We start from the raw sequence: 27,834 nt of genomic DNA on the forward strand, positions 1-27,834 counted from the left end.
TAAGTGGCAAAAATTGACAAGGCAAGAAACAACAAATGTTGGAGAAGTTGTGGAGAAAGGGGAACCCTCTTACACTGTTGGTGGGAATGCAAGTTGGTACAGCCACTTTGGAAAACAGTGTGGAGGTGCCTCAGAAAATTAAAAATAGAGCTACTCTATGACCCAGCGATTGCACTCCTGGGTATTTACCCCAAAGACACAGATGTAGTGAAAAGAAGGGCCATATGTACCCCAACGTTCATAGCAGGAATGTCTGCAATAGCCAAACTGTAGAAAGAGCTGAAATGCCCTTCAACAGATGAATGGATAAAGAAGATGTGGTCCATATATACAATGGAATATTACTCAACATTCACATCCTTTTTTATACCTGCTATTGTTAGTCTTTTTTCATATTGGCTCATCAGATAGGGATAGAATGAAATTTTTCAAATTAGTTTCAGGGGTAGAATTTAGTGATTCATCAGTTGCATATAGCACCCAGTGCTCATTACATCAAGTGCCCTCCTTAATGCCCATCACTCAGTTACCCCATTCCCCAACCCACCTCCCCTCCAGCAACCCTGTTTGTTTCCTAGAGTTCAGCATCTCTTACGGTTTGCCTTCCTCTCAATTTTCATCTTATTTTATTTTTCCTTCCCTTCCCCTATGTTCATCTATTTTCTTAAATTCCACATATGAGTGAAATCACATGGTATTTGTTTTTCTCTGACTGACTTATTTTGCTTAGCGTAATACTCTCTACTTCCATCCACGTCATTGCAGATGGCAAGATTTCATTCTTTTTGATCGCTGAGTAATATTCCATTGTTTATATATACCACATCTTCCTTATCCACTCATCTATTGATGGACACTTGGGCTCTTTCCATATTTTGGCTATTGTGGACATTGCTGCTGTAAACATTGGGGTGCATGTGCCCCTTCGAATTACTATGTTTGTATCCTTTGAATAAATACCTAACAGTGCAATTGCTGGGTTTTAGGGTAGCTCTATTTTTAACTTTTTGATGAAATTTCATACTGTTTAGAATGAAATTTTAAACTGTATTTCTCTTATTGTTATTGAAGTGGAGCATCTTTTTATTTATTTTTATTTTTTTAAAAGATTTTATTTATTTATTTGACAGAGAGAGACACAGCAAGAGAGGGAACACAAGCAGGGGGAGTGGGAGAGGGAGAAGCAGGCTTCCCATGGAGCAGGGAGCCCAATGTGGGGCTCGATCCCAGGACCCTGAGGTCATGACCCCAAAGGCAGATATGCTTAACGACTGAGCCACACGGGTGCCCCGAAGTGGAGCATCTTTTTATATGATTATTGGCCCTTTAGATTTCCTCATTTTGAATAGCTTATTCATATCCTTACCACCTTCCCCCCTCCCCCATTGGGTCATTTTTTTTTTCTTATTGAATTATAAAAAGTGTTTTTATATCCTGGATGTTTATTTTTGTGCATATGTTTATTCTCTGTCCTCACAGACTTGATAGTCAAATGAAGAAACAGGAAATGGAGTTTGGTAGGTGCTATGAGAAGCACGCAGGGCTAAAGGGTATGGGGAAAACACTTAAAACAGATTTCTGGGGAAGTGGGAGGATTTCCAGAAGTGACATTTAATTTGAGATCCAGGGGGATGAGGTAGCCAGTTGGGGAACTGGGCCATATCTTCTTCTTTTTATCCCCCTAAGAACAATTTTTCTTTTTTTTTAAGATTTATTTATTTATTTTTGAGAGAGAGAGCAAGTGAGCAGGAGGAGGGGCAGACAGAGAGGGAGAGAGAATCCTCAAGCAGACTCCCCATCAAGCACGGAGCCTGACTTGAGGCTCAGTCTCACGACCCTGAGATCATGACCTGAGCTGAAGTCAAGAGTCAGATGCTTAACCAACTGCGCCACCAGGCACCCCTTGAACAGTTTTCTCTGCCCAGTACCTTCCACTTTTTGAGCATTATTTAGTATTTGTGGAAGTGAAATGGAATTTCAGGCAGAGGAGAGATTTTGGGCATGTAGGACCCTGTAGTATCTCTCAAATTTTACTCAGCGGAAAAGTCTAGGGGAATTCAGCTTCCTCTGTGCAGTGCTTGGAATTTCATAAATTTTAGAATTGATCTAGACCTAAGAGACCATTGGATCTAATCTTTCACCCAGGGCTGGAATGCCCTGTATAAAATCTTAGATAAGTGGTTAACCCACTTCTGCTGTTTAGTCTTTGAAGCTCACTCCTTCATGAGGCATCTCATTCTATTTGCAGATAAACTGTTGTTTGAACTCTTTCTTATATTGAGCTCTGTGCCCTTTTTACCCATTGTTTCCTGTCTGCCCACTAGAAACACAAAAAATATCTGTTCTTTCCACCTGATCACCCTTCAAATACCTAAAGACAATAACTTTGCGCTTTTTGAATCTCCTTTTCTCCGAATGAAACATTTCTAGTGCAATCAACCTCCACTTTCATTTTAAGGCATTCATGGATCACCTTTTCCAACTCAATGGGTCTTTGTTACTGACCTCCTGGGTCAGACTTATTTTCTTGAGGAACCTGAGAAGAAAAAGTAGTCCTAAGGGATCTATATTCACTTGTGGGGAAATAACTGCCTTGGGCTATGGTTCTTTTTTTTTTTTTTTTTTTAAAGATTTTATTTATTTATTTGACAGAGAGACACAGCAAGAGAGGGAACACGAGCAGGGGGAGTGGGAGAGGGAGAAGCAGACTTGCCGCCAAGCAGAGAGCCTGACATGGGGCTCGATCCCAGGATGCTGGGATCACGACCCGAGCCAAAGACAGATGCTTAACGACTGAGCCACCCAGGCGCCCCTTGGGCTATGGTTCTTAAACTTGATTGCATATTAAAACCACCTGGAGGAGTTTTTCTCTTATTAAACTCTAAAGAAATGGTAGTTTATTAATTCACTTTTGCTCAAAATCACAGATCTTTCACTGTAGTTTAAAAAATTATTATTATTGGGCGCCTGGGTGGCTCAGTTGGTTAAGCGACTGCCTTCGGCTCAGGTCATGATCCTGGAGTCCTGGGATCGAGTCCCGCGTCGGGCTCCCTGCTCAGCGGGGGGTCTGCTTCTCCCTCTGATTCTCTTCCCTCTTGTGCTCTCTGTCTCTCGTTCTCTCTCTCTCTAATAAATAAAATATTTTTAAAAAATTATTATTTTTTTAAAAGATTTTATTTTATTTTTAAATTTTTTATTGTTATGTTAATCACCATATATTACATCATTAGTTTTTTTTTTAAAGATTTTATTTATTTATTTGAGAGAGAGAGAATGAGAGACACAGAGCACGAGAGGGAAGAGGGCAGAGGGAGAAGCAGACCCCCTGCTGAGCAAGGAGCCCAATGTGGGACTCGATCCCGGGACTCCAGGATCATGCCCTGAGCCGAAGGCAGTCGCTTAACCAACTGAGCCACCCAGGCGCCCTACATCATTAGTTTTTGATGTAGTGTTAAAGACTTTATTTTTAAGTAATCACTACACCCAACATGGGGCTTGAACTTACAACCCTGAGATCAGCTCCACTGACTGAGCCAGTCAGGCACGCCCCTCCAAAATTATTTGTAATATACATACACTAAAATTTACTGTTTTGGGGTGTTTAGTTCTATGAGTTTTGACAAAAACATAGTCATGTAACTATCACCACAAACAAGATACAGAAAACTTCCATCATCCCCCCCACCAATTTTGTCTATTTGTAGTAAACCCCCATCACCAACAACTGGCAATTGCTGATTTGTTCTTCATTACTATAGTTAAGTGTTTTCTAGAATGTTGTATAAATGAAATACTACAGTATGTAGCCTTGAATCTGATTTCTTTCACTTAGCATAATACATTTGAGATTTTTAATGTTCCATATATCAGTAGTAGTTTCTTAATTTTTATTGATGAAATAATAATCCATTTTATGAATATACTATTGTTTGTTTATCCTTTCCCTAGTTGAGGGACACTGTTTCCAATTTTTGACATGTATAGGTTTTTGTGTGAACATAGGTTTTCATTTCACTTGAGTAAATAGGTATGAAGGGGATTTCTGGGTCACATGCTAATTACATGTTTAATTTGATAAGAAACTGCCAAACTGTTTCCCGAGTGACTATACCATTTTACCTTCCCACTGACAATGTATGAGAGTTTCAGTTGCTCCACATCCTCTCCAACACTTGGTATTGTCAGTTTTTTGAAAAAAATCATTCTAATAGGTTTGTAGTGGTATCTCATTGTGGTTTCATTTTACATTACTAATGACTAGAGATGAGCATTTTTTCATGTGCTTATTTGTTGTCCATATATCTTCTTTGATGAAGTATCTGTTGAAATCTTTCGCCATTAAAAAAATTGAGTTCTCAGGACGCGTGGGTGGCTCAGTCATTAAGCGTCTGCCTTTGGCTCAGGTCATGATCCCAGGGTCCTGGGATCAAGTCCCACATCGGGCTCCCTGCTCGGCAGGAAGCCTGCTTCTCGCTCTCCCACTCCCCCTGCTTGTGTTCCTGCTCTCGCTATCTCTCTCTCTGTCAAATAAATAAATAAAATCTTTAATAATAAAAAAAAAGAAATAAACAAAAATCTTTAAAAAAATTGAGTTCTCTTATTCTTTAAAAAAATTTTAAGAAAGATTTTATTTATTTATTTATTTGAGAGAGGGACAGAGAGAGCATAAGCTGGGGGAAGGAACAGAGGGAGAGGGGCTCTCTGCTGAGCACTGAGCCTGATGCGGGGCTCAATCCCAGGACCTTGAGATCATGACCTGAGCTGAAATCAAGACGCTTAACAGACTGAACCACCCAGGCACCCCCGAGTTCTCTTATTCTTGAATTTAGAAAGTAATATATTCTGCAAACAAGTAAGTCCTTTCTCAGATAATGTGATTTGCTAATATTTTCTCCTAAATTGTGGGTGTCTTAGGAAAACAAAATTTAATATTTTGAAAAACCCTATTTAACAATTTTTCTTTTTTTCTTTTTTTTTAAATTTTTTTATTCTTACGTTAATCCCCATACATTACATCATTAGTTTTAGATGTAGTGTTCCATGATTCATTGTTTGTGCATAACACCCAGTGCTCCATGCAGAATGTGCCCTCCTCAATACCCATCACCAGGCTAACCCATCCTCCCACCCCCCTCCCCTCTAGAACCCTCAGTTTGTTTTTCAGAATCCATTGTCTCTCATGGTTTGCCTACCCCTCCGATTTCCCCCCCTTCATTCTTCCCCTCCTGCTATCTTCTTCTTCTTCTTCTTTTTTTTTTTTTCTTAACATATATTGCATTATTTGTTTCAGAGGTACAGATCTGAGATTCAACAGTCTTGCACAATTCACAGCGCTTACCAGAGCACATACCCTCCCCAGTGTCTATCACCCAGTCACCCCATCCCTCCCAACCCACCCCCCACTCCAGCAACCCTCAGTTTGTTTCCTGCGATTAAGAATTCCTCATATCAGTGAGGGCATATGATACATGTCTTTCTCTGTTTGACTTATTTCGCTCAACATAATACCCTCCAGTTCCATCCACATCGTTGCAAATGGCAAGATCTCATTCCTTTTGATGGCTGCATAATATTCCATTGTATATATATACCACCTCTTCTTTATCCATTCATCTGTCGATGGACATCTTGGCTCTTTCCACAGTTTGGCTATTGTGGACATTGCTGCTATAAACATTGGGGTGCATGTACCCTTTCGGATCCCTACTTTTGTATCTTTGGGGTAAATACCCAGTAGTGCGATTGCTGGATCATATGGTAGCTCTATTTTCAACTTTTTGAGGAACCTCCATACTGTTTTCCAGAGTGGCTGCACCAGCTTGCATTCCCACCAACAGTGTAGGAGGGTTCCCCTTTCTCCGCATCCCCGCCAACATCTGTCGTTTCCTGACTTGTTAATTTTAGCCATTCTGACTGGTGTGAGGTGGTATCTCATTGAGGTTTTGATTTGGATTTCCCTGATGCCGAGCGATATTGAGCACTTTTTCATGTGTCTGTTGGCCATTTGGATGTCTTCTTTGGAAAAATGTCTGTTCATGTCTTCTGCCCATTTCTTGATTGGATTCTTTGTTCTTTGGGTGTTGAGTTTGATGAGTTCTTTATAGATTTTGGATACCAGCCCTTTATCTGATATGTCATTTGCAAATATCTTCTCCCATTCTATTGGTTGTCTTTTGGTTTTGTTGACTGTTTCCTTTGCTTTGCAAGAGCTTTTTATCTTGATGAAGTCCCAATAGTTCATTTTTGCCCTTGCTTCCCTTGCCTTTGGTGATGTTTCTAGGAAGAAGTTGCTTCGGCTGAGGTCGAAGAGGTTGCTGCCTGTGTTCTCCTTTAGGATTTTGATGGACTCCTGTCTCACATTGAGGTCTTTCAAGCATTTTGAGTCTATTTTTGTGTGTGGTGTAAGGAAATGGTCCAGTTTCATTCTTCTGCATGTGGCTATCCAATTTTCCCAACACCATTTGTTGAAGAGACTTTTTTCCATTGGATATTCTTTCCTGCTTTGTCGAAGATGAGTTGACCATAGAGTTGAGGGTCCATTTCTGGGCTCTCTATTCTGTTCCATTGATTTATGTGTCTGTTTTTGTGCCAGTACCATACTGTCTTGATGATGACAGCTTTGTAATAGAGCTGGAAGTCCGGAATTGTGATGCCGCCAGCTTTGCTTTTCTTTTTCAACATTCCTCTGGCTATTTGGGTTCTTTTCTGGTTCCATACAAATTTTAGGATTATTTGTTCCATTTCTTTGAAAAAAGTGAATGGTATTTTGATGGGGATTGCATTGAATGTGTAGATTGCTCTGGGTAGCATTGACATCTTCACAATATTTGTTCTTCCAATCCATGAGCATGGAACGTTTTTCCATTTCTTTGTGTCTTCCTCAATTTCTTTCATGAGTATTTTGTAGTTTTCTGAGTACAGATCCTTTGTCTCTTTGGTTAGATTTATTCCTAGGTATCTTATGGTTTGGGGTGCACTTGTAAATGGGATCGACTCCTTAATTTCTCTTTCTTCTGTCTTGTTGTTGGTGTATAAGAATGCCACTGACTTCTGTGCATTGATTTTATATCCTGCCACTTTACTGAATTCCTGTATGAGTTCTAGCAGTTTTGGGGTGGAGTCTTTGGGGTTTTCCACATAAAGTATCATATCATCTGCAAAGAGTGAGAGTTTGACTTCTTCTTTGCCTATTTGGATGCCTTTGATTTCTTTTTGTTGTCTGATTGCTGTGGCTAGGACTTCCAATACTATGTTGAATAGCAGTGGTGATAGTGGACATCCCTGCCGCGTTCTGACCTTAGGGGGAAAGCTCTCAGTTTTTTCCCCATTGAGAATGATATTTGCTGTGTGTTTTTCATAGATAGCTTTTATGATATTGAGGTATGTACCCTCTATGCCTATACTCTGAAGAGTTTTGATCAAGAAAGGATGCTGTATTTTGTCAAATGCTTTTTTTGCATCTATTGAGAGGATCATATGATTCTTGTTCTTTCTTTTTTTTTTTTTATAATGAGATGCTTGTGAGCTTTTTTTTTTTTAAGATTTTATTTATTTATTTGAGAGAAAGAGAGACAGAGAAACAGCATGAGAGGGGAGAGGGTCAGAGGGAGAAGCAGGCTCCCCGCCGAGCTGGGAGCCCAATGTGGGACTCGATCCCAGGACTCTGGGATCATGACCTGAGCCAAAGGCAGTTGCTTAACCAACTGAGCCACCCAGGCGCCCCGATTCTTGTTCTTTCTTTTGTTAATGTATTGTATCACGTTGATTGATTTGCGGATGTTGAACCAACCTTGCAGCCCAGGGATAAATCCCACTTGGTCGTGGTGAATAATCCTTTTAATGTACTGTTGGATCCTATTGGCTAGTATTTTGGTGAGAATTTTTGCATCCATGTTCATCAGGGATATTGGTCTGTAATTCTCCTTTTTGATGGGGTCTTTGTCTGGTTTTGGGATCAAGGTAATGGTGGCCTCATAAAATGAGTTTGGAAGTTTTCCTTCCATTTCTATTTTTTGGAACAGTTTCAGAAGAATAGGTATTAATCCTTCTTGAAATGTTTGGCAGAATTCCCCTGGGAAGCCATCTGGCCCTGGGCTTTTGTTTGTTGGGAGATTTTTGATGACTGCTTCAATTTCCTTAGTGGTTATAGGTCTGTTCAGGTTTTCTATTTCTTCCTGGTTCAGTTTTGGTAGTTGATACATCTCTAGGAATGCATCCATTTCTTCCAGGTTGTCTAATTTGCTGGCATAGAGTTGCTCATAATATGTTCTTATAATTGTTTGTATCTCTTTGGTGTTGGTTGTGATCTCTCCTCTTTCATTCATGATTTTGTTGATTTGGGTCATTTCTCTTCTCTTTTTGATAAGTCTGGCCAGGGGTTTATCAATCTTGTTAATTCTTTCAAAGAACCAGCTCCTAGTTTCATTGATCTGTTCTACTGTTCTTTTAGTTTCTATTTCATTGATTTCTGCTCTGATCTTTATGATTTCTCTTCTCCTGCTGGGTTTAGGCTTTATTTGCTGTTGTTTTTCCAGCTCCTTTAGGTGTAGGGTTAGGTTGTGTATTTGAGACCTTTCTTGTTTCTTGAGAAAGGCTTGTATTGCTATATACTTTCCTCTTAGGACTGCCTTTGCTGCATCCCAAAGATTTTGAATAGTTGTGTTTTCATTTTCATTGGTTTCCATGAATTTTTTTAATTCTTCTTTAATTTCCTGGTTGACCATTCATTCTTCAGTAGGATGCTCTTTAGCCTCCATGTATTTGAGTTCTTTCCGACTTTCCTCTTGTGATTGAGTTCTAGTTTCAAAGCATTGTGGTCTGCAAATAGGCAGGGAATGATCCCAGTCTTTTGGTACCAGTTGAGACCTGATTTGTGACCTAGGATGTGATCTATTCTGGAGAATGTTCCATGGGCACTAGAGAAGAATGTGTATTCTGTTGCTTTGGGATGGAATGTTCTGAATATTTCTGTGAAGTCCATTTGGTCCAGTGTGTCATTTAAAGTCTTTATTTCCTTGTTGATCTTTTGCTTAGACGATCTGTCCATTTCAGTGAGGGGGGTGTTAAGGTCCCCCACTATTATTGTATTGTTGTCGATGTGTTTCTTTGCTTTTGTTATTAATTGCCTTATATAATTGGCTGCTCCCATGTTAGGGGCATAGATATTTACAATTGTTAGATCTTCTTGTTGGATAGACCCTTTAAGTAGGATATAGTGTCCTTCCTCATCTCTTATTATAGTCTTCAGTTTAAAATCTAATTTGTCTGATATAAGGATTGCCACCCCAGCTTTCTTTTGGTGTCCATTAGCATGGTAAATGGTTTTCCACCCCCTCACTTTCAATCTGGAGGTGTCTTTGGTTCTAAAATGAGTCTCTTGCAGACAGCATATCGATGGGTCTTGTTTTTTAATCCAGTCTGTTAGCCTGTGTCTTTTGACTGGGGCATTTAGCCCATTTACATTCAGGGTAACTATTGAAAGATATGAATTTAGTGCCATTGTATTGCCTGTAAGGTGACTGTTACTGTATATTGTCTGTGTTCCTTTCTGGTCTATATTGCTTTTAGGGTCTCTCTTTGCTTAGAGGACCCCTTTCAAGATTTCTTGTAGGGCTGGTTTTGTGTTTGCAAATTCCTTTAGTTTTTGTTTGTCCTGGAAGTTTTTTATCTCTCCTTCAATTTTCAATGACAGCCTAGCTGGATAGAGTATTCTTGGCTGCATATTTTTCTCATTTAGTGCTCTGAATATATCCTGCCAGTCCTTTCTGGCCTGCCAGGTCTCTGTGGATAGGTCTGTTGCCAATCTAATGTTTCTACCCTTGTAGGTTACATATCTCTTCTCCCGAGCTGCTTTCAGGATTTTCTCTTTGTCTATGAGACTCATAAGTTTTACTATTAGATGTCGGGGTGTTGACCTATTTTTATTGATTTTGAGAGGGGTTCTCTGTGCCTCCTGGATTTTGATGCCTGTTTCCTTCCCCAAATTAGGGAAGTTCTCTGCTATAATTTGCTCCATTATACCTCTGCCTCTCTCTCTCTTTCTTCTTCTTCTGGGATCCCAATTATTCTAATGTTGTTTCGTCTTATGGTATCGCTTATCTCTCGAATTCTGCCCTCGTGATCCAGTAGTTGTTTATCTCTCTTTTTCTCAGCTTCTTTATTTTCCATCATTTGGTCTTCTATATCACTGATTCTCTCTTCTGCCTCATTTATCCTAGCAGTTAGTGCCCCCATATTTGATTGCACCTCATTAATAGCCTTTTTGATTTCTACTTGGTTAGATTTTAGTTCTTTTACTTCTCCAGAAAGGGTTTCTCTAATAACTTCCATGCTTTTCTCAAGCCCAGCTAGTATCTTTAAAGTGATGATTCTGAACTCTAGATCTGACATCGTACTAATGTCCATATTGAGTAGGTCCCTGGCAGTCGGTACTACCTCTTGCTCTTTTTGTTGAGGTGATTTTTTCCGTCTTGTCATTTGTGCAGAGGAGAATAGATTGATGAGAGAACAAAATGCTAGCAGAGTAACAACGTCCCCAGAAAATATACTCTAAACAAATCAGAAAAGACCTTCCAGAAAGTGGTTGCTTTTCTGTTCAGAGAGTTGTTGCTCTTCTTTTCTTCGATCTCCTGTTGAGTTTGTAGGTGTTCAGAATGGTTTGATCCCTACCCAGCTGAATTCCTAAGAGGAGACGAAATCCAGGTCTCCTACTCCTCCGCCATCTTGCTCCGCCTCTAACAATTTTTCTTTTATGGGCTATGCTTTTGGGTGATATCTAAGAACTCTTTGCCTAATACAAGATTACAAAGATTTTCTCTTTTGATTTCTTTAAAGGTTATAGTTTTACATTTAGAGGTCTTTGATCCATTTAGAGCTTTTTTTTTTTTTTTGTATAAGATGTGAGGTATAAGTTGAAGTTCATTCTTTTGCATATGGATGGTCAATTTTTCCAGTACCATGTGTTGAATATACTATTGTTTCTCTATTGAATTGCCTTTGCTGCTTTGTTAAAAAAATAAAATGGGGGCACCTGGCTGGCACAGTCAGTGGAGCATGTGACTCTTGATCTTGGGGTTGTAGGTTTGAGCTCCACATTGGGTGTAACATTAAATAAAAATAAAATCTTAAGAAAAATCAAATGGACATGGACAACACCAAAGACTAATGAAGATGTGGATCAACAGGCACACTCATTCACTGCTGGTGGGAAAGCAAAATGGTACATATACCTTGGATGACAGTTTAGAAATTTCTTACAAAACTAACCATAGTCTTACCATAGGATCCAGCAATCATGCTCCTTAGATATTTACACAAGTGAGTCAAAAACTTATGTCCACACAAACCTGCACACAAATATCTATAGCAGCTTTATTCATAATTGCCAAAAATTGGAAGCAGCTAAGATGTCATCCTTCAATAGGTGAATGGATAAAGAAATTGGTACATCCATACAATGGAATATTATACAGTAATAAAAAGAAATGAGCAATGAAGCCATGAAAAGACATGGAGGAAACTTAAATGCATATTGCTAAGTGAAAAAAACCCATCTGGAAAGGCTAGCTACTGGATGATTCAAACTATTTGACATTCTAGATAAGGCAAAACTATAGTGACAGTAAAAAGATCAATAGTTGCCAAGGGTTGGGGAGATGGGGGAGGTTATGAATAGTGGAACATGGGATTTTGAGGACAGTGAAACACAACACAAAGAGTGAACCCTAATGCAAGCTATAGACTTTAGTTAATGATAATGTATCCATATCAGTTTATCAGTTGTAACAAATGTACCACACTAATGAAAGATACTAATAATGGGGGGAACTGGGGTGAGGGGAGAGGGAGTATATGGGAACTCTCTGTACTTTCTATTCAGTTTTTCTGCAAACCTAAAACTTTTCTAAGAAATAAAATCTATTAAATAAAAATATAATCGATTGACCATATTTGCATGGGTCGGTTTCTAGACTCCTTTTTTCTTCTGTTGATCTATGTATATATCCTTTCATCAATACTGTCTTGATTACTGTAGCTTTATATAAGTAAGTCTTGAAACAGGGTAAATTCTCCAACTGTGTTGTTCTACGTCAAAATTGTTTTGGCTATTCATGTTCCTTTGCCTTTCTAAATTATAGAATAATCTTTTCAATATCTACAAAAAATTTTACTTTGCTAGTAACTTTCTTGTACCATCCCCTTCTGCTGGGATTTTTGACTGGGATTGTGTTGAATCCATAGATCGATATGGGAAGAACTGACTTTTTAACAATACAGAGTCTTCTAATCCATGAACCTGTTAAAAAGGAGACAAAAGGCACAAATTGGAGTCACTTGTGCTAAGCCCACATTGCCATACTGAGAGTCAATACTTAATTGCAGTTTCAGTCTCTTCTAGGAATGTAACCTTAACCAATTAATCTGAATCTACCTGGTCCATTCTAGTGAGATAATCTGACTGATGATGACCTTGCCTGAAACAATCCACTCTTGGCTAGTAACTTTCTTGTACCACCCCCTTCTGCCTATAAAAGCAGAAGAGTTCCATTTCCATTTTGTTCAGCTCCTTGGAGCTTCTGCTAGGTGGGATGCTTCCCAATTCATGAATCATGGAATAAAGCCAATTAGATCTTTAAATTCACTCAGTTGAATTTTGCTTTTTTTTTTTTTTTAGCAAACCTGATAAATTTCTCCATTTATTATTTATTTTATCAGTGTTTTGTAGTTTTTTTTTTAAAGATTTTATTTATTTATTTGAGAGAGAGAGAATGAGAGAGAGCACATGAGAGGGGGGAGGGTCAGAGGGAGAAGCAGACTCCCTGCTGAGCAGGGAGCCCGATGCGGGACTCGATCCAGGGACTCCAGGATCATGACCTGAGCCGAAGGCAGTCGCTTAACCAACTGAGCCACCCAGGTGCCCTGTAGTTTCCAGCATACAGATCCTGCACATATTTTTTTTCTAAAATTTTATTTAAATTCCAGTTAATATACAGTGTAATATTGGTTTCAGGAGTAGAATTCAGTGATTCATCACTTATATACAACACCCAGAGCTCATCATAAGTGCCCTCCTTAATACCCATCACCCATCTAGCCCATCCTCCACCCACCTCCCTCCATTAACCTTCAGTTTGTTCTCTCTCGTTAACAGTCTCTTGTGGTTTGTTTCCCTCTTGCAGAGCAACATTTTTTTTTAACTTTGATGAGGCCCAATTTATCAATTTTTATTTTTATGAATGCTTTTGGTGTCAGAAACTCTTTGCCTAGCTCTAGGTACTAAAGAGTTTCTCCTATGTTTTAAAGTTTTACATTTACACTATGGTCTATTTTGAGTTTTTTTTTAAGATTTTATTTTTAAGTAATCTTTATACCTAACATAGGGCTCGAACTCACAATCTCAAGATCAAGAGTCACACTCTACCAACTGCGCCAGCCAGGTGTCCCTATTTTGATTCTTATATAAGGTGTAAGGTTTAGACTGAAATTATCATATTTTTGCATGTGAATGTCTAATTGCTCTAGCACCATTTGTTTTATTACTTCAAGTTTTAATTTAACTTTATTTTTTTTGTCAAGCAGAAGTAACTTTTATTAGTCTAATGAGCAGGGAGCAGTGCCAATGTCCCAACTGTGCACTTCTCTAACTCAATGCTTCCCAGACCTTCATGTGCACATGTTACCTGGGGATCTGTTTAATGCAGCTTCTGATTCAGCAGGCCTGGGGTTGGATTGAGACCCTGCATTCCTTTTTTTCCCAGCACTATTTGTTTTAATTTGCAATTCCATAGCAAAATATGATGTTGAGCATCTTTTCATATGCTGTGTTCCATCTGTGTGTCTTCTTTGGTGAGATGAGATCTTTGGCTTATTTTATTTTTATTATTATTTTATTTATTTTAAAGATTTTATTTATTTATTTGACAGAGAGAGACACAGCGAGAGAAGGAACACAAGTAGGGGGAGTGGGAGAGGGAAAAGCAGACTTCCCACTGAGCAGAGAGCCCAATGCGGGGCTTGATCCCAGGACCCTGGGATCATGGCCTGAGCCGAAGGCAGATGCTTAATGACTGAGCCCCCAAAGCACCCCTCTTTGGCTTATTTTATTTTTTATTTTATTATTTTTTTAAATTTTATTTTATTATGTTATGTTAGTTACCATACATTACATCATTAGTTTTTGATGTAGTGTTCTATGATTCATTGTTTGCATATAACACCCAGTGCTCCATGTAATACATGCCCTCCTTAATACCCATCACCGGGCTAACCCATCCCCCCACCCCCCCACCCCCAAAACCCTCAGTTTGTTTCTCAGAGTGCCCCTCTTTGGCTTATTTTAAAAATTGTTTCTTATTGTTGAGTTTTAGGAGTTCTTTGTGTGTTTTGAATGACAGTCCTTTATCAGATGTTCATTTTGCAAATATTTTCTCTTAGACTATGGCTTGTCTTCTCATTCTCTTGACAGTGTCTTTTGCAGAGTAGAAGTTTTAAATTTTAATGAAGTCCAGACTATCAATGATTTCTTTCATGGATTGTACTTATCGGTTGTATCTAAAAAGTCATCACACCTCTAAGGTCACCTAGATTTTCTCCTGTGTTGTCTTCTAGGAGTTTTATGGCTTTGCATTTTCATTTAGGTCTATGATCCATTTTGAGTTAAGTTTTGTGAAGTGTAAGGTTGGTTTACCCAAATATTTGCATTTCTGTTATGTGTTCTTTATTTCTGAAGTTTTAAGTTTTCCTCTGGGATTACTTCTCTTCAACTTGAAGAATTTCCTTCTGCATTTCTTTTAGAGCAGATCTGTCTGCTGTCAAATTTCTCTTAGTTTTCTTTAAGCTGAGAATGTCTTTGTTTCACCTTCTTTCTAAAGGATATTTTCACTGGATATAGAATTCCAGGTTGATGGTTCTTTTCTTTCAACAATTTAAAATGTTGTTTTACTGTTTTCTAGCCTCTGTAATTTCTGGTGAGAAACTTGTCACTCAAACTGCATAATATTCCATTCCTATATGCAATGTGTTGTTTTTCTCTGGCTGCTTTTAAGATGTTTAAAAAATTTTTCTGGGAGGGCACCTGGGTGGCTCAGTCAGTTGAGCGTCTGACTCTTGGTTTCAGCTAAGATCTTATGGGCTTTTGAATTGAGCCCTCACATTAGGCTCTGTGGTCAGTGGGGAGTCTGCTTAAGATTCTCTCCCTCTGGGCGCCTGGGTGGCTCAGTTGGTTGGGCGACTGCCTTCGGCTCAGGTCATTATCCTGGAGTCCCGGGATCGAGTCCCGCATCGGGCTCCCTGCTCGGCGGGGGGTCTGCTTCTCCCTCGGACCCTCTTCCCTCTTGTGCTGTCTCTCATTCTCTCTCTCAAATAAATAAATAAAATCTTAAAAAAAAAAGATTCCCTCCCTCTGCTCCTTCCCCCACTCCCACTCTCTCTCTCTCTCATATATAAATAAATCTTAATTTTTTTTTTTTTTTTGTTTTCAGTTTAATGTATTTGGACATGGTTTTATTCAAGTTTATCCTGTTTGGAGGTTTCTGAGTTTCTTGAATTGGTAAAGTTTATGTCGTTCCCCCAGTTTGGGAAAATTGCAGCCATTATTTCTCCATTATTATTATTTTTTCCTGTACCAGTCTTTTCTACTTTCCTTCAGGGACTCTAATTACATGAATGCCAGACCTTTTGATATTGTCCCACAAGTCCCTGAGGCTCTGTTAATTTTTTCAATTTTTTTCTTCTTGTTTTTCAAATTGGATAATTTTTATTGAAAAATCTTCAGATTTGCTGATTATTTTCTCTACATGTTCATTCAGTTATTGATGCCATCCAGTGATTTTTTTTTTTATTACAAATATTGTATTTCTCAGTTCTAAATTTTCCATTTGGCTTATTTTCTCAATATTTTCTATTGAGAATTTTTGTCTTTCCATTAACTTCAAGGGTATTTGTCTTTACCTTACACAGTATGGTTATAATAGTTTTTTAAAAATGTTTTACAATTATAGATTTTTATTTATTTTTTTAAATTTAAATTCAATTAATTAACATATAATGTATTATTTGTTTCAGGGGTACAGGTCTGTGATTGATCAGTCTTATATAATACCCAGTGCTCATTCCAACATATACCCTCCCCAGTGTCCATCACCCAGTTACCCCATCCCTTCACCCCCTGCCCCTCCAGCAACCCTTAGTTTGTTTCCTATGATTAAGAGTCTCTTATGGTTTGTCTCCCTCTCTGGTTTCAGGTTGTTTCATTTTTATCCTCTCTTCCCCTATGATCCTCTGCCTTGTTTTCTTAAATTCCACATATCAGTGAGATCATATGATAATTGTATTTCTCTGATTGACTTATTTCACTTAGCATAACACCCTCTAGTTCCATCCACATCATTGCCAATGGCAAGATTTTATTTTATTTTATTTTATTTTTTAAAGATTTTATTTATTTATTCGACAGAGACAGAGATAGCAAGAGCAGGAACACAAGCAGGGGGAGTGGGAGAGGGAGAAGCAGGCTTCCCACTGAGCAGGGAGCCCGATGTGGGGCTCGATCCCAGGACCCTGGGTTCATGACCTGAGCCAAAGGCAGATGTTTGACGACTGAGCCACCCAGGCATCCCAAGATTTTATTTTATTTTTTGATGGCTGCATAATATTCCATTTTATACACACACACACACACACACACACCACATCTTCTTTATCCATTCATCTGTTAATGGACATCTGGGCTCTTTCCATAGTTTGGCTATTGTGGACATTGCTGCTATAAGCATTGGGGTGCACATACCCCTTCGGATCACTACATTTGTATCCTTGGGGTAAATACCCAGTAGTGCAATTGCTGGGTTGTAGGATAGCTCTATTTTCAACTTTTTGAGGAAACTCCATACTGTTTTCCATAGTGGCTGCATACCTTGGACTATTTTAGATGCTTCATGTAAGAGGAAGCATGTAGTATTTGTCCTTCTGTGACTATTTCACTTAGCACCTTGTCCTCCAGATTCATCCATGTTGCCCCAAATGGCAGGATTTTCCTTCTTTTTTTTTTTTTAAGATTTTATTTATTTATTCATGACAGACAGAGAGAGAGAGAGAGAGGCAGAGGGAGAAGCAGGTTCCCAAGGAGCAGGGAGCCCGATGCGGGACTCGATCCCAGGACCCTGAGATCATGACCTGAGCCGAAGGCAGATGCTTAACCATCTGAGCCACCCAGGCGCCCAAGGATTGTCCTTCTTTTTAAAGGCAGAATACTATTCCTCTGTGTGTGTGTGTGTGTGTGTGTGTGTGTGATGTTTTCTCTATTCATCTGTTGATAGACACATTGGGTTGTTCCCATATTTTGGCTATTGCGAATAATGCTACAATGAACATGGGAGTGAACATGTCTTTTTGAGACCCTGATTTCCTTTGAATATATACCAAGAAGTGGAATTCCTGGATCATATGGTAGTTTTATTTTTAATTTTTTGAAGTATCTCCATACTGTTTTCGATAATGGCTGTAACATTTTATGTTCTTAACAAGTGTACACGGGTTTCAATTTCTCCATGGCCTCTCTAACACTTTTTATTTATTTTTAATTTTTTTATTTATTCTTTTTTTAAATTTTATTTTATTATGTTACATTAGTCACCATACATCATTAGTTTTTGATGTAGTGATCCATGATTCATTGTTTTCATATAACACCCAGTGCTCCATGCAGTATGTGTCCTCCTTAATACCTGTCACCCCACCACCCTCCCCTCTAAAACCCTCAGTTTGTTTCTCAGAGTCCATAGTCTCTCATGGTTCATCTCCCCCTCTGATTTCCTCCCCTTCATTTTTCCCTTCCTTCTCCTAATGTCCTCCATGCTATTCCTTATGTTCCACAAATAAGTGAAACCACATGATAATTGACTTTCTCTACTTGACTTATTTCACTTAGCATAATCTCCTCCAGTCCCATCCATGTTGATGTAAATGTTGGGTATACATCCTTTCTGATGGCTGAGTAATATTCCATTGTATTTATTTTTTAATAATAGCTACCATAACAGATGTGAGGTGATGCCTCATTGTGGTTTTGATTTGTATTTCCCTGATGATTAGATGTTGAGCATCTTCTCATATACCTGTTGGTGATTTGCATGTCTTCTTTGGAAAAATGTTTAGGATCCTTTGAACATTTAAATTTTTTTTTATTTTTAAAAGATTTTATTAATTTACTTGACAGAGAGATAGAGAGCACAAGTAAGCAGAGCAGCAAGCAGAGGGAGAGGGAGAAGCAGGTTTCTGCAGAGCAGGGAGCCCAATGTGGGGCTTGATCCCAGGACCCTGGGACCATGACCTGAGCCGAAGGCAAACGCTTAACCAACGGAGCCACCCAGGCGCCCCTCCTTTGAACATTTTTAAAGTCATGTTTTGTTTGTTTGTTTTGTTTTTTGCTATTGAGTTGTAGGAGTTCCTTACATATTTTGGAAATTAACCCCTTATCAGATATATAGTTTGCAAATATTTTCTCCCATTCTGTGGTTGCCTTTTTCATTCTACTGATTGTTTTCTTTGCTGTGCAGAAGCTTTTTAGTTTGATGTTGCCCCATTTATCTATTTTTGCTTTTGTTGCCTATGCTTTTGGTGTTATATCCAAGAAATCATTGCTGAGACCAGTGTCAAGAGGATTTCCCCTATGTTTTCTTCTAGGAGTTTTATGGCTTCAGATTTTATGCTCAGATTTTTAATTGATTTTCAATTAGTTTTGTGTATGATGAAAGGTAAGGGTTCAATTTTATTCTTTTGGATGTAGATATATAATTTTCCCAAAGCATTTATTGAAGAGACTATCCTTTTTCCATTGTGTATTTTTGGCACCCTTGTCAAAGATCAATTGACTGTATATTTTTGGGTTTATTTCTCGACTCTCTATTCTGTTCCATTGGTCTATATGTCTGTTTTTATGTCAATACCATATAATTTTTCTTTCTGTAGCTTTGTAATATATTTCGAATCCAGGAAATGTGATGCCTCCAGCTTTGTTGTTCTTGACCAAAATTGCTTTAACTCTTTGGGGTCAACTTAAAATTTTTTTTCCTATTTCTGTAAAAAAGTCTTTGGGCTTTTGATAGGGATTGCATTGAATCTGTAGATTGCTTTGTAATTCCTCCAATCCATGAACATGGATGTCTTTCTATTTAGATAGTTGTTTTTTATATTTTGTCTGGAGTTTTTAGTTTTAATCAGTGGAAGAGATAGGTTTCATTGGGTTTACTTTATCTTCATCAAAACCAAAAGACTTGGGAATTTTTCTTTGACTTTTCAAAAATATTAATAAATGCAGGGAAGACTTGAAGCACAGTCGAGTCTTTACAGAATGCCTAGTGATCCTCCTGGAACACTAGAGGATAGGAGACCTATGAAGTGCTACTATGAGACCACCTCCTACTCACCTTCTCATCTCCCCTGGGAGGCTGTCGTGAAACAGTTTTTCATTGCCTCCCAGAGTCTGATGAAATATGGGACTTGCTGTTTGGCATCCCCTCAGAATAGAGCTGCAGAATGTAGAATCACTTAGCTGCAGTCTAGAATTAGCTCCTCAGCAATGGGATATCTCGCAACTTACATTGCAGTCGTCTGGTCCTTTTTATTTTGGTGTCATCTTTTGGTGTGTAGGACAAGTACCACAGGGAGCTGGCACCTTTGCCAACACTTCTTTTTGCTGTTCATGTAAGTAATAAACTATCTGAATCTAAAAGTGGCCCATTGTATCTTTACTGACTGAAGCAGTCAGGCCTTGATATTTGCTTTGTCTTGTTTGTGCTTGACATTAATCAGTTGCTATTATAAATTTTGTATTCTTATATTTTCTACAAATGGGCTCAGATGACTACTAAAACCCAATGTTGGACAATTTTTTAAAAAAGATTTTATTTAGGGGCGCCTGGGTGGCTCAGTCATTGGGCGTCTGCCTTCAGATCAGGTCATGGTCCCAGGGTCCTGGGATCAAGCCCTGCACAGGCTCCCTGCTCTGCAGGAAGCCTGCTTCTCCCTCTCCCACTACCCCCGCTTGTGTTCCCTCTCTCGCTGTGTCCCTCTCGCTGTGAGAGAGATAGCGAGGGAGAGAGCACAAGCAGGGGGAGTGGCAGGCAGAGGCAGAGGGAGAAGCAGCCTCCCCACTGAGCAAGGAGCTCGACGTGGGGCTCAGTCCCCGGACTCTGGGATCATGACCTGAGCCAAACCAACTGAGCTTAACCAACTGATCCACCCAGGTGCCCTAAGTTGGACAATTTTTTAAAAACATTTTTTATTGTGGTAAAATATAAACACAAAATTGATTATTTTAACCATCTCTAGTGTGCAATTCAGTGGCATTAATTATGCTTAATATGTTGTGCTGCCATCACCACTATCCATTTCAAGAACTTTTTCATCATCCCAAACAGAAAATCTGTACTTATTAAGCAATAACTCCATTCTGCCCTACTTTCATCCTTTGGTAATCTCTATTCTACTTTCTGTCTCTGAATTTGCCTCTTTTAGATGCCTCATATAAGTAGAATCATACAATATTTGTACTTATGTGTCTGGCTTATTTCACTTAGCATAATGCTTTCAAGGTTCATTTTCTTTGAACTTTCAATGTTGACATTATTATGGGGCACCTGGGTGGCTCAGTTGGTTAAGTGTCTGCCTTTGGCTCAGGTCATGATCCCAGGGTCCTGGGATCGAGCCCTGCATTGGGATTCTTACTCAGTAGGGAGCCTGCTTCTCCCTCTGCCTCTGCTGCTCCCCCTGCTTGTGGTCTCTCTCTGTCAAATAAATAAATAAAATCTTAAAATAATAATTTTGACATAATTTTAAACTTAAAAAAATTTGCAAGAATGGTACAAATAATTCCCATACACCCTTCACCCAGATGTTCCAAATGTAACATTTTACCACACTAGCTTTTAATTTTCTCACTTTCTCTTTCCTCTCTCCCCATGTATATGTATATGAGTATGCACACACACACACACACAAGATTTTTTTTTGAATTATTTGAGAGTTAATTCTAGGCATGATACCTCTTTACCCCTAAATACTTCAGTGTGATTTTCTTTCTTTCTTTTTTCTTTTAGAGAGGGAGAGGTTGGGGGAGGGCAGAGGGAGAGTGAGAATCTTAAGCAGGCTTCATGCCCAGTGTGGAGCCTGACATGGGGCTTGATCTCACAACCCTGAGATCATGCCTGAGCTGAAATCAAGAGTTGGATGCTTACCCAACTGAGCCACCCAGACGCCCCCTTCAGTGTGATTTTCTAAAAGTAAGGGCATTATTTTTACAAAACCACAACAAATCAGGGATTAACATTGATATAATACTATTATCTAATTTACAGACCTTATTCATATTTTGACAAGCATCCCAAGTAAAAAGAAAAACCCAGATCATATATTACATTCAGTTGCATGTCTCTTTAGTTTCTTTTCATCTTGAGCATTTGCTCAGTCTTTGTATTGCATGACATTGATATTTCTAAAGAGTAAAGACCAATTGTTTTGACCTGGGAGAGTTTTAAAAACTATTCCCGGGCTTCACTTCACAATCTTCTGTTAAACTGGGTAGACATGAGACTTGCACATTGATGTATTAAAACTACAACAGATACAACAGAAACTTTCCAGCTGGTTATAATATGCAACCAGGTTGAGAAACCCTGGGCTTTAGGACTTTAGAATAAGGACAGAATCCTGCTGGGTGGGTCAATTAAGTAAGGTAGGACTTTGGCTGGGCCTTGAATGGTGGTTAGTTGGGCCAAAGGCACAGACTAAGATGGCAGCTATGCCTCTTACTACCTGTGATTTGGGGCCATTTACCTCACTTCTCTGAGTAAATTTCTTCATCTGTGAAACCTGGTAATAAATCTCACCTTATAGGGTTCTTGTGAAAATTAAACTAACCAATATATTGAAAAATGCCTAGCCTAGTGCCTAGCACATAGTTAGTAGCTGCCATAATATTAGCATGGTAGTGTTAGTATTCATATTATTATTAAAGGGCAGAGCATTCTGAGCAGGAGTAAAGCTGTTGAGGAAGGAACAGTGAATTATGTAAGGAACATTTCTCCAATAAGATTGAGGACCATATATATCTGCTCATCCTTGGCTTCCCCAGTGCTCAGCTATGCGCAGAGTGTTGTTCAGGACAGGCTGGTGAGAGTCAGCAATGGGGTAGTTAGGGGAAGAGTGCTCTACCAGAGGAGTAGTATCTAAAATCATGGGAAGTGGGCTTCATGGGTGGTATTCAGCTGGTGGTGTGAGGAGTCCTAGGAGGAGCATGGGACTCTTTGTTAGGAGTGAGGGCACAGCAAAGTGTACCAGACTCTGAGACTTCTCTTGATGTGTTTGTTTATTTATTTATTTATATTTATTTATTTATTTATTTATTTGACACAGAGAGCAAGATCACAAGCAGGCAGACAGGCAGGCAGAGGGAGAGGGAGAAGCAGGCTCCCCACTGAGCAGGGAGCCCGATGTGGGGCTCGATCCCAGGACCCTGAGACCATGACCCGAGCTGAAGACAGATGCCCAACCGACTGAGCCACCCAGGCGCCCCTCCCTTCATTCTTTTTTTTTTTTTAATTTTATTATGTTATGTTAGTCACCATACAATACATCATTAGTTTTTGATGTAGTGATCCACCATCCATTGTTTTTGTATAACACCCAGTGCTCCATGCAGTACATGCCCTCCTTAATATCCATCACGGGGCTAACCAATCCCCCTTCCCCCCTCCCCTCTAAAACCCTGTTTGTTTCTCAGGTCCATAGTCTCTCATGGTTCATCTCTCCCTCCAACTCCCCCCGCCCATTTTTCCCTTCCTTCTCCTAATGTCCTCCATGTTATTCCTTATGTTCCACAAATAAGTGAAACCATATGATAATTGACTTTCTCTGCTTGACTTATTTCACTTAGCATAATCTCCTCCAGTCCCATCCATGTTGATGTAAAAGTTGGGTATTCATCTTTTCTGATGGCTGAGTAATATTCCATTGTATATATGGACCACATCTTCTTTATCCATTCATCTATTAAAGGGCATCTCGGCTCTTTCCACAGTTTGGCTATTGTGGACATTGCTGCTATGAACATTGGGGTGCATATGGCCCTTCTTTTCACTACATCTGTGTCTTTGGGGTAAATACCCAGCAGTGCAGTTGCTGGGTCATAGGGTAGCTCTATTTTTAAATTTTTGAGGAACCTCCACACTGTTTTCCAAAGTGGCTGTACCAACTTTCATTCCCACCAACAGTGTAAGAGGGTTCCCCTTTCTCCACAACCTCTCCAACATTTGTTGTTTCTTGCCCTGTCCATTTTGGCCATTCTAACTGGTGTAAGGTGGTATCTCAGTGTGGTTTTGATTTGGATTTCCCTGATGGCTAATGATGATGAACATTTTTTCATGTGTCTGTTAGCCATTTGTATGTCTTCTTCAGAGAAGTGTCTGTTCATCTCTTTTGCCCACTTTTTGACTTGATTATTTGTTTTTTGGGTGTTGAGTTTGAGAAGTTCTTTATAGATTTTGGATACCAGCCCTTTATCTGTAGTGTCATTTGCAAATATCTTCTCCCATTCTGTGGGTTGCCTCTTTGTTTTGTTGACTGTTTCCTTTGCTGTGCAGAAGCTTTTTATCTTGATGAAGTCCCAAAAGTTCATTTTTGCTTTTGTTTCACTAGCTTTTGGAGATGTATCTTGAAAGAAGTTGCTGTGGCCGATGTCAAAGAGGTTACTGCCTATGTTCTCCTCTAGGATTTTGATGGATCCTGTCTCACATTGAGGTCTTTCATCCACTTTGAGTTTATCATTGTGAATGGTGTTAGAGAATGGTTGAGTTTCATTCTTCTGCATGTGGCTGTCCAATTTTCCCAGCGCCATTTATTGAAGAGACTCTCTTTTTTCCATCGCATGTTTTTTCCTGCATTGTCAAAGATTATTTGACCGTAGAGTTGAGGGTCCATATCTGGGTTCTCTATTCTGTTCCATTGGTCTGTATGTCTGTTTTTGTGCCAGTACCATGCTGTCTTGGTGATCACAGCTTTGTAATATAGCTTGAAATTGGGCAACGTGATGCCCCCAGCTTTGTTTTTCTTTTTCAACATCTCCTTGGCAATTCGGGGTCTTTTCTGATTCCATACAAATTTTAGGATTGTTTGTTCCAGCACTTTGAAAAATGTCATTGGAATTTTGATCGGGATGGCGTTGAAGGTATAGATTGCTCTGGGTAGCATAGACATTTTAACAATGTTTATTCTTCCGATCCATGAGCATGGAATATTTTTCCATCTTTTTGTGTCTTCTTCAATTTCTTTCATGAGTGTTTTGTAGTTCCTAGAGTATAGATCCTTTACCTCTTTGGTTAGGTTTATTCTGAGGTATCTTATAGTTTTGGGTGCTACTGTAAATGGAATTGTTTCTTTAATTTCTCTTTCTACAGTTGCGTTGTTAGTGTATAAGAAAGCAACTGATTTCTGTGCATTGATTTTGTATCCTGCCACATTACTGAATGGCTGGATGAGTTCTAGTAATTTGGGGGTGGAGTCTTTGGGTTTTCCACATAAAGCATCATGTCGTCTGCGAAAAGAGAGAGTTTGACTTCTTCTTTGCCAATTTGAATACCTTTTATTTCTTTTTATTGTCTGATTGCTGTTGCTAGGACTTCTAGTACTATGTTGAACAACAGTGGTGAGAGTGGGCACCCTTGACGTGTTCCTGATCTTAAGGGAAAGGCTCTCAGCTTTTCCCCATTGAGGATGATATTCGCTGTGGGTTTTTCATAGATGGATTTTATGAGCTTGAGGAATGTTCCCTCTATCCCTATACTCTGGAGAGTTTTAATCAGGAAAGGATGTTGTATTTTGTCAAATGCTTTTTCTGCATCAATTGAGAGGACCATATGGTTCTTCTCCCTCCTCTTATTAATGTGTTCTATCACATTGATTGATTTGCAAATGTTGAACCACCCTTGCATCCCGGGGATAATTCCCACTTGGTCGTGGTGGATGATCCTTTTAATGTACTGTTGGATCCTATTAGCTAGGATTTTGTTGAGGATTTTGGAATCCATATTCATCAGGGCTATCGGTCTGAAATTCTCCTTTTTGATGGGGTCTTTGCCTGGTTTGGGGATTAAGGTAATGCTGGCCTCATAGAATGAGTTTGGAAGTTTTCCTTCTGTTTCTATTTTTTGAAACAGCTTCAGTAGAATAGGTATTATTTCTTCTTTGAATGTTTGGTAGAATTCCCCAGGGAATCCGTCATGCCCTGGACTCTTGTTTTTTGGGAGGTTTTTGATCACTGCTTCAATCTCATTACTGGTTATTGGCCTATTCAGGTTATCAATTTCTTTCTGTTTCAGTCTTGGCAGCTTATAGGTTTCCAGGAAGGTCCCCATTTCATCCAGATTGCTCAGTTTATTGGCATATAGTTGTTGATAATAATTTCTAATAATTGTTTCTATTTCCTTGGTGTTGGTCGTGATCTCTCCCCTTTCATTCATAATTTTATTAATTTGGGTCCTTTCTCTTTTCTTTTGATTAAGTCTGGCCAGTGGTTTATCAATCTTATTAATTCTTTCAAAGAACCAGCTTCTAGTTTCATTGATCTGATCTACTGTGTTTCTGGTTTCTAATTCATTGATTTATGCTCTAATTTTAATTATTTCTCTTCTAATGTGTGGCTTAGGCGTCGTTTGTTGCTTTTTCTCTAGTTCTCTAAGGTGTAGAGTTAGTTGGTGAATTCGGGATTTTTCTATTTTTTTGAGTGAGGCTTGGATGGCTATGTATTTCCCCCTTAGGACCACCTTTGCAGTATCCCATAGGTTTTGGACCGATATATTTTTGTTCTCATTGATTTCCATGAATTGTTTAAGTTCTTCTTTGATTTCTTGGTTGACCCAAACATTCTTGAGCAGAGTGGTCTTTAACTTCCAAGTGTTTGAATTTCTGGCAAATTTTTTCTTGTGATTGAGTTCCAGTTTTAGAGCATTGTGGTCTGAGAATATGCAAGGAATAATCTCAATCTTTTGGTATCGGTTGAGACCTGATTTGTGACCCAGTATATGGTCTATTCTGGAGAAAGTTCCATGCGCGCTCAAGAAGAATGAGTATTCTGTTGTTTTAGGGTGGAATGTTCTGTAAATATCTATGAGGTCCATCTGCTCCAATGTATCATTCAAAGCTCTTGTTTCCTTGTTGATTTTCTGCTTAGATGATCTGTCCATTGCTGAGAGTGGAGTACTGAGGTCTCCTACAATTAACATATTGTTATCAATATGACTCTTTATTTTGGTTAACAGTTGGCTTATGTAGATGGCTGCTCCCATGTTGGGGGCATAGATATTTATGATTGTTAGATCTTCTTGTTGGATAGACCCTTTAAGAGTGATATAGTGTCCTTCTGTGTCTCTTATGACAGACTTTAGTTTAAAATCTCATTTGTCTGATATAAGAATTGCTACCCCAGCTTTCTTTTGAGGTCTGCTGGCATGGAAGATGGATCTCCATCCCTTCACTTTCAGACTGGATGTATCTTTAGGTTCAAAATGAGTCTCTTATAGACAGCATATGGATGGGTCCTGTCTTTTTATCCAATCTGCAACCCTGTGCTGTTTTATAGGAGTGTTTAGGCCATTCACGTTGAGAGTGATTATTGAAAGATATGAATTAACTGTCATCATGTTGCCTGTGAAGACATTGTTTTTATAGAGTGTCCCTGTAAATTTCTGTTGTAGATCACTCTTGGGGTCTTTCTCCTTTTATAGAACCCCCCTTAATATTTCTTGCAGGGCCGGCTTAGTGGTCACATATTCTTTCAACTTCTGCTGGTCGTGGAAGCTCTGCATCTCTCCATCCATTCTAAATGAAAGCCTTGCCAGATAAAGTATTCTTGGCTGCATGTTCTTCTCATTTAGTACCCTGAATATGTCTTGCCAGGCCTTTCTGGCTTGCCAGGTCTCTGTGGATAGGTCTGATGTTATTCTGATGTTCCTCCCTCTGTACATAAGGAATCTCTTCCCCCTAACTGCCCTTAAGATGGTTTCCTTGGTTCTAAGATTTGCAAGTTTTACTATTACATGCCAGGGTGTTGGCCTGTTTTCCTTGATCTTGGGAGGGGTCCTCTCTGCCTCTAGGACTCGAATGTTTCATTCCCCAGATTAGGGAAGTTCTCAGCTACAATTTGCTCAAATACATCTTCTAGCCCCCCCTCTCTCTCCACTCCCTCCGGGATTCCAATTATTCTGACATTGGAACACCTCATGGTGTCACTTATTTCTCTGATTCTATTTTCATGGATTCTGTGTTGTTTTTCCCTGGCCTCCTCTTTTCCCTTTTTGTCTTTTAATTGGTCTTCCAGGTCGCTTATTTTCTCTTCTGTCTCAGTTACCCTAGCTGTTAGATTATCTAGATTGGATTGGATCTCATTGATAGCATTTTTAAGTTCTGCAAATTCACTTTTTATTTCTGCCCTTAGAGACTCTATGTTGCCATTAATTGATTTCTCCATTCTAGCCATTGTCTTCACAATTGCTAGCCTGAATTCCATGTCTGACATCTTGGTTATGTCTGCATCCATTTGTAAATCTGTAGCATAAGTCATAATCTCTGAGTCTTTTCTGTTTTGGGGGCTCCTCCTCCTAGTCATTTTGTTGATGGGTATTTGAGGGAATGTATAGAGTCCAAATTATTGACCAGAACCCAAGCAAGATGCACCTGTTTTCTTGGGACCTTAGGGTTGCTGGCCTCTTGTTTTCCCAGCCTGTCTTCTGCGAGAGGGGCCTGCCGCGCTGTTACTCAGGCAACCCTGTTTGGGCTGAGTTGCCC

The sequence above is a fragment of the Mirounga angustirostris genome, unplaced genomic scaffold (assembly GCF_029215605.1).
Source record: "Mirounga angustirostris isolate CCGP_5_RB_7025 unplaced genomic scaffold, mMirAng1.0.hap1 SCAF_14, whole genome shotgun sequence".
Taxonomy (NCBI): domain Eukaryota; kingdom Metazoa; phylum Chordata; class Mammalia; order Carnivora; family Phocidae; genus Mirounga; species Mirounga angustirostris.